This window comes from Stegostoma tigrinum, chromosome 14 (assembly GCF_030684315.1).
Source record: "Stegostoma tigrinum isolate sSteTig4 chromosome 14, sSteTig4.hap1, whole genome shotgun sequence".
Taxonomy (NCBI): Eukaryota; Metazoa; Chordata; class Chondrichthyes; order Orectolobiformes; family Stegostomatidae; genus Stegostoma; species Stegostoma tigrinum.
This window is the reverse complement of record NC_081367.1, coordinates 16054767-16071659: the sequence shown is the minus strand read 5'-3', so window position 1 is coordinate 16071659 and position 16893 is coordinate 16054767. Positions and strand designations below refer to the sequence as shown.

General features: G+C 41.7%; 1 long non-coding RNA gene across 2 annotated transcripts in view; it reads right to left on the bottom strand.

The window, feature by feature from the left end:
* Positions 1–323: 323 nt before the first annotated feature.
* Positions 324–16893, bottom strand: part of LOC125457968 (uncharacterized) — a 76552-nt gene continuing 59982 nt past the window's right edge. For both annotated transcript variants that reach the window (XR_007248717.2, XR_007248718.2), the window contains exons 4-6: positions 4040–4188; positions 2018–2099; positions 324–1300 (exon numbers count right to left, since the gene is read on the bottom strand). This is a non-coding gene — a long non-coding RNA (uncharacterized LOC125457968). The remainder of the gene's footprint in view (positions 1301–2017; positions 2100–4039; positions 4189–16893) is intronic.

The window sequence follows — 16893 nt, the reverse complement described above, 5'->3', positions numbered from 1 at the left end:
ATAGACAGGTGGCTATTGGTGAAGTTAAAATCCCTGGCAGCAAACGGAAAACTTAAAACATATGCAATTTTAGAGGCTGGCAAGCAATGAAAAATAAAGGTGTTGACTACTCAGATCAAGCAATACCACCACAGCAGATGGGCACCATAGAGCACAGCTATAGCAAGTGCAATTAGGGGCTACAAGAGCAAATTAGCCTGAGGGTATAGACTGGGAACATCACAAAAGGTTAAAGTAACAACCAGGCAGATCAGAAGTCTAAGGAGCACTAGTATAATGGAAGAAGAAATTTAGAAGACTTTACGAAAGCCGCAGAAAACGTGAATAATCCTTCATTAAAGCTGTGTCAAAGGCTGCAAGCTTTTATTTAAACCATGGGGAATGGGAATCATTCAGGAAAATACCATGAAATAAACAGGATCATTATTACAGCCACAAGCTGTCAGAACCATTCAGAAGAAAACCATTAAAGAGTGGGATACATTTTTAAAGCCACAAATAGCAGGAGTTCTTTAGTAAACCCATGATTAAAGTGACACTTTTTATTAAAAGCATCGGGATTCATTCAGTAGACGAGTTCAGGAAATGGAAATCATTAAAGACCACAGGCATTAGTACTCATCCACTGAAGCTGCAAAAAGATGGGAATCATCAATTTTAGCCTGAGGGTCAGAATCCTGTATTTTGGCCTACAGGTGATAAAACCTATAGAACAGCAGCACAGTAAAACTATTAACTGAAGCTTAAAAGCCAGTTAGGCAGTGAAGCTATTAAATCACGTTAAGACAATGTAGCATCAGAAATTATATTGCCTAAAAAACTTAATTTCAGAGATGAGTCAAATAGAACACAATTGGACACTTAGTGAAAACAATTCTTAAGATACAAAAAAAATCTACAAGTTAGATACTGCATCAGGAGCTGTACTAGCAAAGTCCCTTGTATATATAATAGGGCACATGGCTGTTAACATAATTTGCAAATGTGTTAGAGAAGGAGTAGAGACTTTTGAAGTAGTATTGAAAGCCTTTAGCAATAACTAACTTCAGAATAAATAAAATTCTTGAAAGAACAAGATTTGACAACCCAAGGAGATCACAGATAATTTAGCAATTTTTACAAATTAGTGGAGAAATGCAAATACGATGATTTAAAGTCACAATAAATAAAGACAGAATTATTGTCAGAATTGTTGGTGAGCCTTTGTCGGGTTTTTTTACAAACAAAAGAAGATTAGACTCTATGGAATGCCATTCAGATGGTGGTTGAAGCAGATGTCTAGAGGAAACAGAGATCAATCCTAAAAGGAGAAGATAAAATTTGGCATTAAAACAAGTCAGAGAACCAGTACTAAAGTGTAGCAAGCACCAGACATAAAGCCTTTGTTGTGAAGCACAGACTGTGCCCAGCTATTTAAAAATGGATGTTTTATCAATAACATAATAGGTCACTTCCACAAAATATCGCAAAGTATGACACAGAAAACATTTAGATTTAGACATTATTGTCATATGTACACAAGAACTAATAGACAGGAGTACATTGAAAAGTTTTCAATGCCGTCACACACAGTGCCATCTTAGATACAAAAACTTAAGAACAAGGCAGAAAGAAATAAGGAACAAAGTTACTTGTTAAACATTACAGGCTTCCTAGAATTAAGTTGAAAAATAAAAAAATAAAGCTAAAAGTTCAACTATAGCAGTTTGTATTCAGTGCTTAGCCATGGTGGGACTGCACTTCCTATAAAGGCTCAATTTCTTCTGCTTTAGCATGCTTTTCCCACACTGACTCAATCTATGCTGCTTTTGTCATTGCTGCAGATGTTGGGCAAATCCCCCAGCACACTTTGGGTTTGCTCCTTGGATCTCAATCCGCCAAAGTTCCAATCCAGGCCTTCAGCCACTGCAACATTCTCATAGCGCCAAAGTTTGAAAATCTACAGGAGATAGAACTGTCTACAATAGAAGAAAGAAACAATAGTATTCTAAGGGGAAATAAATTATCCAAACCTTACCCCATTTTGACAAGCTTATACTTTTGCTAATGGTCACTTGATGAATGTTTTCCACTGGTATTAACATTGAAGCCAGCCCAGACTGCAAGAAATAGCAAAGATTAATAAAACATAAATAATGATTTAGTCAATGAGCTAACTCTTTAACATGGGGCAACATGATTTGGCGAATAAACACTGAAGTATTAGATGCAGAGGTGACTTGGAAGAATCAAATTTAAATAATGGTCATATCAAGCAAGGGATACAAACTATAGACAGAGGGAGTGAACATGTTGGCTTCACCAATACTGCAGTTAATCAGTCCCCTTTAGGATGACCCGGGCTGACAAGATTTGTAATGAACTTGGATGCATTCAGATGGAAATGTGCCTTGTAATATTGGCAGGCACTGTTTTGTAGTCCGTGTCAGGCCATGTGCCCAAACAAATCTATTCTCTCCGTACTATCAATCTTGAAATATCTAGATTCCAACCACAGTGACTTTATAATCCAACTGAAAGGCCTGTAAAATTCAAACACAAACCATGCATTGGTATTCAACAGCAGGTGACAATTGCTTTTGCCCCAATAACTACAAATGATCAACTCCCAAGAGGCAATATGTGTCAGGTTTAGAGCAAAAGATTGCATAGACTGTTATCTGAAATGGTTGAAAATATAGATTAGATAAAAACTGTAGACCAGAACAGATGTAAAACCAAACAGGGTCCAGCTTAATTCTAAGCAAAGTTGAACACTTGGCATGAAAAATATTTTGTTTTGAATGCCCCCAACTGGAGGATAAGAAATCACATACTAGTACACGATTTAAGTTCTTCCAACAGCTTCAACTAGTGGGCTTGCTGCTTTCCATGATTCAGAAGTCATTTATAGCTTGTGTTTGAAAGCAATGCCTGGAAGGAGTAGAGTAAAGCAGCATGTGGCTCACTTCCCAGAAGAAGCCACATTCTCAGAGGGAAATTACAGCTCAGAGTTTGGTCTTCTTTAGCTTGAGAATCCACTAACCCCGAGGATGCTTGGCACAAATGGAAAGGGAGCCGGTCACCATTACTGTAAATGCCATTTCCTCATCGTAAATATGTGGAAACAATATACCAATGTTTGAAGATATTACCTTGTCCAATCTGGGGTAGAAGAATTAATGATTACTTTTTTTTAAACAGTGCATGAGGTTTATAAAATACTTACATTTGTTTCACTATTCATCCTTTCTTCAAATGCTTTCAATGTCAAGTTTAGAATCTGTGATTGTATATCTTATTCATCACAAAACAATTCAGAAACAGGGTATCTGAAATTTAGAACTATTTATATAACTTAAAACATTTTCAATCTCATCAAGGAGCAACTTATCTCAGCTCTCTTGAATTTTCCCTGAATCAGGAGTCAGTCAATTGACTAGGGGAGGCTATGGCCTAGTGGTATTGTCACCGGACTGTTAATCCAGCGACTCAGATAATGTTCTGGGGACCAGGGTTCAAATCCCACCATAGCAGATGGTGAAATTTTGAATCCAACTAATATCTGGGATTAAGCATCTAATGGTGACGCAGAATCAATTGTCAGAAAAAACCCTCTGGCTCACAAATTCCCTCTAGGGATGGAATCTGCCATCCTTACCTGGTTTGACCTACATGTGACTCCAGACCCACAGCAATGTGATTGATTCTTAACTGCCCTCTGGGCAATTAGGTATGAGCAATAAATGCTGGCCTAGCCAGTGTGTGCGCTCATCCTGTGAATGAATAAAGGAATTGACTCACTAGCTTCACCCAAAGGATAAAGCCATCAAATACAAGGATTTGTGATCAGACAACCTTCATCAAGTACTACATTCAAAGCTAACAATATATAGTGATTGCCAATCACTCCAACATTCACTGGGAAATGTTCTCTATTTCACATCGTTTCATAAATTCCATGTAAATAAACCCCTCACAATCCCACAAAGTTGCATATTGCATCTATCTGTCATCATAATCACTGGGAGCTGAATGCACATAATGAACAGTTGCTTACCGGTGCAAGATTATTCTATTTTCTTTCTCTGGGTGTGTCAGAAGAATCCAATTGAGAATCCATCATATCCAAGTGCAGCAGCATTTCACAACACACCATAATCATGTTCTTCCTTTGCATCATTGCTATCTTCTATAATGCATTCATCCCTACCAATTTTGCAAACAAGCTGCAAATTAGGTGGTACACAGGAGTCAAAATACAAGACATGAATTACGTAACAACATTCTCAGAAGATTGTGGGTTCAAGTCCCAATGTAGAACTCATGTACAATCATTTATTGACAGTGCAGTACTAAAAGAGCTCTGCATGGTTGGAGATGACAGTCTTTGAAATAAGCTATTAAAGTGATACAATAATTCAAAGAACAGGGAAGTTATCCAGAGCTAAGAGATAACAAGTTGTAGAGCTGGATGAACACAGCAGGCCGAGCAGCATTAGAGGAGCAGGAAAGCTGACGTTTCGGGTCTGGACCTTTCTTCAGAACCTTGTTATCTCAGATTCTCCAGCATTGGCAATTCCTACTATCTCTGAATCAAGTTATCCAGAGTGTCCAGATAACATTTGTTCCTCAATTAAAATCTACAAATATAAATGTGTTGGTTCATTGTCACATGGTGATATTTGGGCGATTGTGGTGAGCAACTTTTCTGTCTGATTTCTAACATTACTACAATGACTAGACTTCAAGATGCTACAACAACTAACAAGTCTTTAGGATGGCTGATGGTTTTAAATGGCTTTTAGTTTGGTTCCAATTTGAATAGTATTCAGATATCTTGTCAGGTAATTTGTAGCCTGTTTTAGATTTGGAATCCGTTCCTCTCCCTATGAGTAACTAAGCCAGCGCTTCCGAAATCTTATCACATTGTGACCCCATTTCAAGCCTTGAAGATTGTCACCAACCCTTGGAGCAAACTGTCAGAGTAGAGAGGGATGTGTGACCTCAAAATTTCAGTTTGCAACTCTACTTGGTGTCCTGATTTCCACTTTGGAAGTCCAAGGACTAACGTCTATTCTAAACAATTACAAAAAGGCATCTTTTTCTTATACATCCTATTATCACTCTCTTCTCAAACACTTACTCATGACTACTGATATCACTGATAAATCATTATACACATTATCCTACAGTGAAAGACACTATGTAAATATGCAATTCTTGCTTTTTTTTATTTCAAATAAGCAGCTGCTGGGAAAGAAGGAGAAGGAGATTACTGTCAGGAGAGAGGGGAAAGGACAGCTTGTCCTCCACCTCATTTTCTGTCCTTGTGATAATGCCTTTAAACAGACTCAAGTGCTGAGTAACCAAACAGTTGGCACTCATGCAAAACCTGGAAGAAAATGTTAAAATCTCTTCTGAAATTGTGCATAAAGTGCAAACATTTGCAAGCACATTTATAGTTGGCACTTCCAGTGCAGCATTTGAGTGTTACCTCCACATGGAAAGGCAGCAAGCCTTGGCTTTTACTATTCATTTTGATATGTAGGGAAATTAGCCTCCAGATCTACTCGGTTGTGACAACTGCAATAAATATCTGCCAAATAAAAATCTTGCGAAACCTACCAATCCAAAGATAAATGTCTGGTCAGCCCCCAAGCAATTCTTCAGTGATGCCACACAAGGAGACTGATCCACTGTGAGGTTTAGTCATCACAGCACTAAACATGCAGTCTGCAGCCCCGACATCTGTTTCAAAAGCTCCAACCGCTTTAATTGCAATTATGGGGGCTGTCAAGGACTTTAATTGGTGCTCAATATTACTTCTCTGGCTTTCTCTCTTGGCTGCTATAAGCAATGTAGAGAGCATGACAATTGAAAACAAGAGATTGTATGGAGCTCCCAAACCATCTGCTAATTTTTATGTGGAATGAGAAACAGTATTGCTGCTGTCATCCTCAAATGCAGAGAAATTAGCCCCAGATCTATATGATTGTGGTAATGTGTTAAAGACTTGTCAGATAAAAACCCATCTGTTTAAGAAAGGAAGCAGCGATAATCCCGGAAATTATTGGCCAGTGAGTCTGACATCTGTGGTGAGGTAGCTGTTGGAGAAGATACTGGGGGACAAGTTACATGTACATTTGGAAGAAAATGGACTGGTTAATGACAGGCAGCATGGTTTTGTATGGAGAAGGTTATGTCTCACCAACCTGACTGAATTTTTTGAAAAGGTGGCAAAGATAATTGATGAGGAAAGGGCTGTGGATGTACGTTAGGTTAACTTTAGTTGGGCATTTGATGTCCCAGATGGCAGATTGGTACAAAAACAAAAGTCACATGGGATTCGGAGTGGGTTGGCTGGATGGATAAAAAAGCTTACATGGTCATAGAAGACAGAGGGTAGCAGTGGAAAGGTGTTTTTCAGAATAGAGACCAGTAACTAGCGGTGTTCCACAGGGATTAGTCTTAGGTTCTCTGTTGTTTGTAGTATATATAAATAATCTGGAAGAAAATGTGGGTGGTCTGATTAGTAAGTTTGCAGAAGATACTAAAATTGGTGGAGTTGCTGATAGTGCCAATGAATATGAAAGGTGCAACAGGATATAGATAGATCAGCGACTTGGGCACAGAAATGCCACATGAAGTTTAATCCAGACAAATGCAAGGTGATGCATTTTGGAGGATCAAAGTTAGGTGTAAATTATACTGTAAGCGACAGAACCGTTAGGAACTTTAACATACAAATGGATCTGGGTGTGCAGGTCCACAGTTCCCTGAAAGTGGCAACACAAATAGCCAAGGTGAGTAAGAAGGCACAGGCATGCTTGCCTTCATTGGCTGGGGCATGGAGTACAAGAGTTGGCAAAACATATTGCAGCTACATAGAACACTAGTTAGTCCACATTTGGAGTATTGTGTGCAGTTTTGGTCTCCACATTACAAGAAGGACATGGAGATTTGGACAGAATGCAGAGAAGGTTCACCAGGATGTTGCCTGGTCTCAAGGGCATGGATGAGGAAAGGTTAAAAAGACTAGGCTTGTTTTCACTGGATAGATGGTGGCTGAGAAGAGACCAGACTGAGGTCTACAAAATTAAGAGAGGCATAGACAGGGTGGATTGCAGGATGCCTTTTCCCCAGGGTTGAAGTTTCAATTACACGGGGGCACAGGTTCAAGGTCAGAGGGGGAATGTTGAAGGCAGATATGGGAGGGACGGTTTTTACACAGAGGGGAAACAGCCTGAAACACACTGCCAAAGGAGATGGTGGAAGCAGACATATTGGCACCATTTAAGAGACATCTAGGTGGATACATGAATAGCGAGGGAATTGAGGGATACGGATCATAGGTGGATTGAAGGTTTGTTTTCTAGTTTAATTAGGGCATAATGGTTGGCACAGGCTTGAAGGGCCGAAGGGCCTGCTCCTGTGCTGTATTTCCCTTTTGTTCTTTAGTTCTTTTGTAAGTGTTCTAATTCTGACAAATGTATTTGGCGGAATGTAAGACAGTGCAGGTATCATTTGATGGCTCTTCAGCAGCATTGAATCATAAAAAGCTGCTGAGCAGGAGGAGGCCATTCACCTTCTCTCTTGCCTGTGCTATCCAAATAGTCCTACAAAAGGTGCAAGTTTGAACCACCCACGTCAGGGCAGTTGTCAACTGTTCAATAGTTGATCTACTGAGGTTATATTCTGCAGATCATCTACCACTGCTGATTCCTTTGACTGAGTCCATTAATGAAGAGAATTTCAGCTGCAATATTGATAATCATAATGTTCACGTTTTCACACATGTCTCTAAACTGATCAGTAACAAATCTCTCCTATTACCAACTGGAAACTTAGCCAGTGCCTCGCACTTGGTCCCTATCCATTTCTCTAAGACTCTATCTACAATTACATTTTTGTCTTTGTCACAAATTAAAGTTGAAAGAATAAATCTGGTTGCCATGGCCATATTATTTCTGTCTTTGTCTCATACCTTTATATTTATGACAGTTGCCTCATTAAAGTTTGCCAATGGAGGGCTTTACAATATAAAATATGGTGGTGCCGATGAGATATTTTATATATTTTATAATTTGGACTTATCACTTCAATGAGAACCGTAGACATTCTTAGGAAATAAACTAAAAGAGTTGCGGAGGCTGGAAATCAGAAACAAAAACAGAAGTTGCTAGGAAAGCTCAGCAGGTCTGGCAGCATCTGTGATAGAAAGCAGAGTTAACATTTTGGGTCCAGTGACCTTTTTGTATAATGAATCACTGAACCTGAAATGGTAACTCTGCTTTCCCTTCACAAATGCTGACTGACCTGCTGAGTTTTTCTAGCAATTGCGATATACTCTTCATCAATCACATCTGCATCCTTTTGCAGGGCTCCTTAACACTAAGGGTGAGTAAATTGTGAAGCTGTAAAACAATTCGTATTGTCTCTTTTTTTCTGTCTGATTCTCATTATTTTATGCTCCTCTAACATTCTGATTACTTCTGGTGGATTTTGTCAAGGTTATAAAATAATGCCCTGATTAGATAAACTGAAGATCCACTGATTTTAAAGACTATTGTTTTATCATACTCTATGTCCAATTTCATTTGTGCCTATTTCATGGAAAGCTTACTTAGTATAGTAAATGTATGTCACTAGGAAAAGCGTTAGCACTTATAAAATATATTACTCCACTCAGTTTTGCATCTTTTTAGTGAGGTCTGTGTTCTTATCCCTAAACATAAAACAAGTAGAATTTTCATATTCCCTAACTTAATTTCAATCTTAAAAAAACTGCGGATGCTGTAAATCAGAAGTTTCTGGAAAAGCTCAGCAGGTCTGGCAGCATCGAAGGAGAGAAGAAATGTTTGCACTGATTTCTCTCCAAAGATGCTGCCAGACCTGCTGAGCATTTCTAGCAATTTCTACTTTTAACCTCAATCTTCACTGTTGAGTGAATCCAGATAACATTTTAGCTAAACTGTTTCACACACTGTTGAGGAGCATGCACCAACGCTGCACAGTTAACTGAATCTGCAACTAATACACACAACACCAAACTAAAGCTTCTTGTCACGAGTTCAATTCTGGCAGACCGATCACTATCATTATCTTCAGCCTCTGAATATTCTGTGTCCTTTGTCACTTCACGGACTCTACTGTTACATTTTGAGCAATTGATTGCATAATGATATTTTAAGCCATACCTCAAATATTAGTTAATGCTCCCCAAACATTCTTCAAATTCACTCATTCATTGTCACTTCCCTTTATTCATTAGAGCTTAGAAAAATGATGGATACCCTAACTGAACATATAGGATTCTGTGGAAACTTGGCAAGGTAGGAGTTGAGAAGTTGTGGATATACTTACAGCATAACAGGACACTCATTTAAAATTGAAGTATGAAGGAATTCTTTTTACAGAGAATAGTGAAGGTCTGGAAACCTCTACCCATATTTCTGAAGTAACAGAGGATTGAGGAGCTAGCACAAAAGAGCAAAAGAAAAGTTGAAGCCTGGGTGAGATCAGTAATGATCTACTCTAGCAGCTGAATGGCATATGGCTGTTCCTATTTCTTGTGGCCCGACGCAAATGGAGGAAATATGAAGGTGTCCCGAGTGAAAGTTCAGTTGTTAAAAATGCTCTGCAGCTTCAGGTGACTTTGGCTCAGTGAATAACTATTACATGAAATGGCAAAAAGAAAGACTATCGTTCCAGATTTTATTCTGGGATCTATCTTGCCCAGTAGTTGCTACCCTCTGACCCTGGGCAAGGGCCCCACTTCATTCTGGCTCCAGACAAGATAGCCAAAATTGTTCAGCTCCCTGATAAGGAAAAAGGAACTACTTCCCCTTCTTCATTCACCCTGCCCCTCAGTTAGTCACAATCAGGTTAATTTGAAAACAGACTCCTTCCTTTATGAATGTCTACTCCCAGACACAAATAAGCTTATATTTGAAAAGATGCCAATTTAGAATTCAGGAAAATATTTCTGAGTTAATAAAATGTGAGTTTATTAATTACTGAACAAAATATAACCAAAATCAACACAGATTAAAAATAAGTAACAAATCCAAAAAGATAAAAGTTAATGAAAAGTACAGTGTGTGGATCAGTTTCTGATTTGTTCACAAAGAGTGGGCAATTGAATGTTGTGGCTGTTGCAGTAGAGGTTATTGGTTGTATTGGCATGGGTAGCTGTTCAGTTGATTTCAAGATTCTTAGTTTTGCACATTGATTGAAATTCTGTTGTTCTGCTTCTTTTCAATCAAGACTGAATTCCGTAATTCAGGGTGAGAGACAGAGCTTTTGTGCTGTCTTTCCTCTTGTCTGGGTTGTTTGCATGCTGATGTATAGCACTCAGAATTAGAGAATCTTTGCTTGTTATATTAACATGAGAAGGGAGTTCTTCGACTATGAACTTCACAGCATGCTGTGAACAAACAAAGGCTGGTACTCATGGATACCTTTATCCCACTTATTATCACGAGTACTCTCCAATATGTTCAAACTGGACTTGTGTATACTTCAAAGGGAAAAACACAAGTCGTATCTGAAATTTAGGACATAATTCAAATGGAGTAGCTTGCTGTTGAGCATTGGATCAGCAGCACTCATTATCATTGTAGTTCCTGGAAGGCACAGCCCCAGTCTTTTTTAACTTGCCTCTTTCCCATTTGGTGGATTCTGGTTTGAATGTCCCTTCACATCTTTCAGTGTGATATTTCATGGGTCCTCTCTCCAGAGGGCCTCTTAATTTAGCGATAATGGGAACTGCAGATGCTGGAGAGTCCAAGATAATGAAACGTGAGGCTGGATGAACACAGCAGGCCCAGCAGCATCTCAGGAGCACAAAAGCTGACGTTTCGGGCCGAGACCCTTCATCAGAGAGGGGGATGGGGTGAGGGTTCTGGAATAAATAGGGAGAGAGGGGGAGGCGGACCGAAGATGGAGAGAAAAGAAGATAGGTGGAGAGGAGAGTATAGGTGGGGAGGTAGGGAGGGGATAGGTCAGTCCAGGGAAGACGGACAGGTCAAGGAGGTGGGATGAAGTTAGTAGGTAGGAGATGGAGGTGCGGCTTGGGGTGGGAGGAAGGGATGGGTGTGAGGAAGAGCAGGTTAGGGAGGCAGAGACAGGTTGGACTGGTTTTGGGATGCAGTGGGTGGAGGAGAAGAGCTGGGCTGGTTGTGTGATGCAGTGGGGGGAGGGGATGAACTGGGCTGGCTTTGGGATGCGGTGGGGGAAGGGGAGATTTTGAAGCTGGTGAAGTCCACATTGATACCATTGGGCTGTGGGGTTCCCAAGCGGAATATGAGTTGCAGTTCCTACAACCTTTGGGTGGCATCCTTGTGGCACTGCAGGAGGCCCATGATGGACATGTCATCTAAAGAATGGGAGGGGGAGTGGAAATGGTTTGCGACTGGGAGGTGCAGTTGTTTATTGCGAACCGAGCGGAGGTGTTCTGCAAAGCGGTCCCCAAGCCTTCGCTTGGTTTCCCCAATGTAGAGGAAGCCACACCAGGTACAATGGATGCAGTATACCACATTGGCAGATGTGCAGGTGAACCTCTGCTTAATATGGAAAGCTATCTTGGGCCTGGGAGAGGGGTGAGGGAGGAGGTGTGGGGGCAAGTGTAGCATTTCCTGCGGTTGCAGGGGAAGGTGCCGGGTCTGGTGGGGTTGGAGGGGAGTGTGGAGCGAACAAGGGAGTCATGGAGAGAGTGGTCTCTCCGGAAAGCAGACAAGGGCGGGGATGGAAAAATGTCTTGGGTGGTGGGGTCAGATTGTAGATGGCGGAAGTGTCGGAGGATGATGCGTTGTATCCGGAGGTTGGTGGGGTGGTGTGTGAGAACGAGGGGTATCCTCTTTGGGCGGTCATGGCGGGAAATGCGGGAGATGCGGTCAAGGGCGTTCTCGACCACTGTGGGGGGAAAGTTGCGGTCCTTGAAGAACTTGGACATCTGGGATGTGCGGGAGTGGAATGCCTCATTGTGGGAGCAGATGCGGCGGAGGCGGAGGAATTGGGAATAGGGGATGGAATTTTTGCAGGAGGGTGTTTGGGAGGAGGTGTATTCTAGGTAGCTGTGGGAGTCGGTGGGCTTGAAATGGACATCAGTTACAAGCTGGTTGCCTGAAATGGAGACTGAGAGGTCCAGGAAGGTGAGGGATGTGCTGGAGATGGCCCAGGTGAACTGAAAGTTGGGGCGTCCATCATTCCCACGATGAGGCATTCCACTCCCGCACATCCCAGACGTCCAAGTTCTTCAAGGACCGCAACTTTCCCACAACAGAGGTCGAGAACGCCCTTGACCTCATCTCCCGCATTTCCGGCAACACATCCCTCACACCCCGCCCCCGCCACTACCGCCCAAAGATGATACTCCTCATTCTCACACACCACCCCACCAACCTCCGGATACAATGCATCATCCTCCGACACTTCCGCCATCTACAATCCGACCCCACCACCCAAGATATTTTTCCATCCCCACCCTTGTCTGCTTTCTGGAGAGACCACTCTCTCCATGACTCCCTTGTCGCTCCACACTGCCCTCCAACCCCACCACACCTGGCACCTTCCCCTGCAACCGCAGGAAATGCTACACTTGCCCCCACACCTCCTCCCTCACCCCTATCCCAGGCCCCAAGATGACTTTCCATATTAAGCAGAGGTTCACCTGCACATCTGCCAATGTGGTATACTGCATCCATTGTACCCGATGTGGCTTCCTCTACATTGGGGAAACCAAGCGAAGGCTTGGGGACCGCTTTGCAGAACACCTCCACTCGGTTCGCAATAAACAACTGCACCTCCCAGTCGCAAACCATTTCCACTCCCCCTCCCATTCTTTAGATGACATGTCCATCATGGACCTCCTGCAGTGCCACAATGATGCCACCTGAAGGTTGTAGGAACAGCAACTCATATTCCGCTTGGGAACCCTGCAGCCCAATGGTATCAATGTGGACTTCACCATCTTCAAAATCTCCCCTTCCCCCACCGCATCCCAAAACCAGCCCAGTTCGTCCCCTCCCCCCACTGCATCCCAAAACCAGCCCAGCTCTTCCCCTCCACCCACTGCATCCCAAAACCAGTCCAACCTGTCTCTGCCTCCCTAACCTGCTCTTCCTCACACCCATCCCTTCCTCCCACCCCAAGCTGCACCTCCATCTCCTACCTACTAACCTCATCCCACCTCCTTGACCTGTCGGTCTTCCCTTGACTGATCTATCCCCTCCCTACCTCCCCACCTATACTCTCCTCTCCACCTATCTTCTTTTCTCTCCATCTTCGGTCCGCCTCCCCCTCTCTCCCTATTTATTCCAGAACCCTCACCCCATCCCCCTCTCTGATGAAGGGTCTAGGCCCGAAACGTCAGCTTTTGTGCTCCTGAGATGCTGCTGGGCCTGCTGTGTTCATCCAGCCTCACATTTTATTATCTTAGCCTCTTAATTTACATCTGGAACCATTACTTGCTGTATCATCCCTCTTTTAAAAACAAAACATTCTGGAATTGTAAATGTCCTCAGGATTTTGTAGTTCTGATCCTTGGTCATGACACCACTTAATTCTGCCACTGGTCAGATTCAGACTCGGAAACCATTAGCTGCTAATCATAGATGGGCAATATTACACTTGTTTCCAATTATTCTTCACAAAGGCTACTCAGGTATTTTCAGATGAAAGGTTAATATGTTCTCCGTTTTCAACCTTTACCTTTATAAACTATCATCTGCTACCATGTAATGTATTTTGCAACCATTTGTTGAAAGAGACCAGGTGTCATTCTTTACTCAGTTTTAGATTTACTCACAAATTGAAACATGCCAAATGTATAGCTCTTAACTCTGCAAGCCACCGTCAATTTCAATAAATGTCTCTTTTGATGTGCACAACTATTCAAATAATGCAACACTTAACCCTAACTTATACTTGTAACGATTCCAACCAACCTATCTTAACCATTGTCCCCCTCTGTCACTACCTCTGAACTGCTTCTGGGGGAATGTGCATGATTCACTCCACAGCCTGAAGTGAGGATGGTCTGTGCCTGGGCCAATGATATCGAGACAGGCCTGCTATGTTGGGAAATTTCCCAACTTGAGCTGATCAGTTCGTTAACGGAATTCCAACCTTTACAATCTCATGGCACTACTTACGTTTTGTTTTTGATAGTCCCATATCTAGACACTTGGGGGTGGATGTGTTGCTGCAAATAGTCTTATTGGCCTTGAATAAATGGGTCTGGGGCAGGGGAGAGGGGGATAATGATACAGGAAATGTGCAAGTTTTTAGTTCGTAAAAAATAAGAATAAACAGCAGTGAGGATAACAAAAACTTGAACAGAACTCATAATATTGCTTAAACATAAAGAGTTAAAACATGGATGAAATCAAAATCCACATTTCTGTTGGGTTACACCCCAGCAAAGGAACAACACTAGTCTGAGAAAAAGAAAAGAAAATTGATGGTAGCGTTGTAAAATAATTGTTTTTGAAAAATAGCTCCCAGACTTGCTTAGAATACAACACTAAAGTCCACTGAAGAAACACTATTCTTATTAAATTTGTTGAAGGAACACTGATGTTTGTGCCATCCTCAGAAACAATGTTGCAGTTTATCACTGTTCATGTGATTGCATTCCATAGTTAACTAAAACTAAAAAACTCTCCCTGTGGGCTACAGTAAAACATTCCCAGCAATAAAAAAGAAGGCTAACACTGATTCATCGACAGCAGCTAGCTTCCGGAAACCAATTTAAAAGAACAGCCTAAAGGCAGTTAAACCAGCTAGTAAGAATCAGCAGATACAACTTCATAAGAATGGATCCATTTAGATTGAATAATATCTTTTTCTCAAAACAGAAGCTATGCTACTCCATCCTATTTTGATGAATGCAGATACTATTTATGCCTACAAGCTCACAAAAAAGGCTTTCCCTTTTCAATCAGATAATGTAAGACTGAATCACAAACCAGAAGTAGCTCAGTTAAATTGCGCTAAGGCATTAATGACTATTTCATTGCATTAAAATTGATGAGCCGGGTTAATTCTTATCCATCATGAACTCCAGTGGAATTTTGATAGAAAGCGGATCAAAACTAGGTCTTTATCTTTATCTTTCTCTTACACACCCATGGTATGCTCCTCTTCATTTTCCATGCTCCAATTAAGAGCAGTGCCCTGTAGTGTTTCTTGCCCATGGCAATTAACGTTGGTTTATTGGCGGACTCAGGATTTGACACTGTGAGCTCCTCAAACCTGAGGAGTTGTACATGAGTGGTGGTAAGGTTGTGGTATGGGAGCAATATCCCAGTGTTTGTAGGGAGGGAGCCTTCCCTGTCTCTTGGCCTGAGAGAGGTGCCCACTTGCTGCATTGAATTTCAAGTCCACTTGGAGAACCTTCTATCCATCAAACCTGACTGAGGTCTAAGAAAATGCTCCTAACAACCCTCTTTTAATCTCTTTTGGCCTTTTTAAATCTTGCCTGCCTTTGATGAGAATACAGTGGATTTTGCATCTGAGCAGCAGCAAGTCCCACCTGTGGTGCTGATCCCACTCTCAACCTAACATGAACAATTAAAGATTCAGCATCCAAGAAAATGTGCAATGTTAATGGCAATTGTGTGCCCTTTCACATTGCTGCAGCAGAGAGGTGAAACTAGCTTGTTATTTCACTTGGTACAATACCAACCCAAGAGCCTTTGATTATATTCCACACACTGTTGTCTCTTTATACCATGATGTTCCTACCACCCCATTTTTATGTCGTGGTAGTCCAATTGAAAAGCTACTGCGAATAACTTGTGAGCCTGGACTCGATACAGGAAAACTTCTGTGCCCGAAGCACAGAACATTTGTTCAAGTGTAGTTGACCCATAATTTCTAACCACGAATTTCATTTCACACCTAAATTTCCAAATAGACTGCTAACAGGTGAGCCATGCCTTTAATTTATAACATCACCCAACTAAAGTTTTCCAAAGAAGTTGAGTTAAGTGTCTATTGAGGGGGGTGCAAAATGGTAAGTAAGATGGGGCAGTGCTTATTTCATGTAGCCAATCTGCAAATAGTAGTGTTTTCTACTTGGGGTGCACATTCATATCAAACCCAAAGAGGTGTCATTGAAGACTTGTCCACTTGTTTAAGTTGAAGACAGATAACACATGCTATTGTTGGCAAATTACAGTAGGCGGTAGATTCCTGGCTCTCCTTATGAAAATTACACTCTCCAAGTATGAACAACCTGTCTGATACAAAACAGCTATGATATTGGCAGACAAATTAGAAGTTAGCCAATCTATTGCTAGCTCAAGCGCCTGTTTTCGTGGCTAAAAGTTGTTCTAAAATTATCCTTCCTCTATCATTACCATTGGACCATTTTTGATTTAGTGATGAGTATCGGACACCATGTCAGGGGCAGCACCATTGCAAACACACACACCTAAAGCTGTGCTGGCCAAACTGGCAAACGAAGAGGACTCAGCTACATGCATTCTGAACAATGAAAGCAGTAGGTCCTCTCACACTCAGGCATGAATGCTAGAGGAAAATCGCATAGTGAACTGAAGGAGGAGACTTCTCAAACACCTCCTCTTTAATGTTTACATGGAACATTACAGCACAGTACAGGCCCTTCGGCCCTCGATGTTGTGCCGACCTGTCACACCGATCTCAAGCCCATCTAACCTACACTATTCCATGTACGTCCATATGCTTATCCAATGATGACTTAAATGTACCTAAAGTTGGCGAATCTACTACTGTTGCAGGCAAAGCGTTCCATTCCCTTACTACTCTGAGTAAAGTAACTACCTCTGACATCTGCCCTATATCTTTCACCCCTCAATTTAAAGCTATGCCGCCTCGTGCTCGCCGTCACCATCCTAGGAAAAAGGCTCTCCCTATCCACCCTAT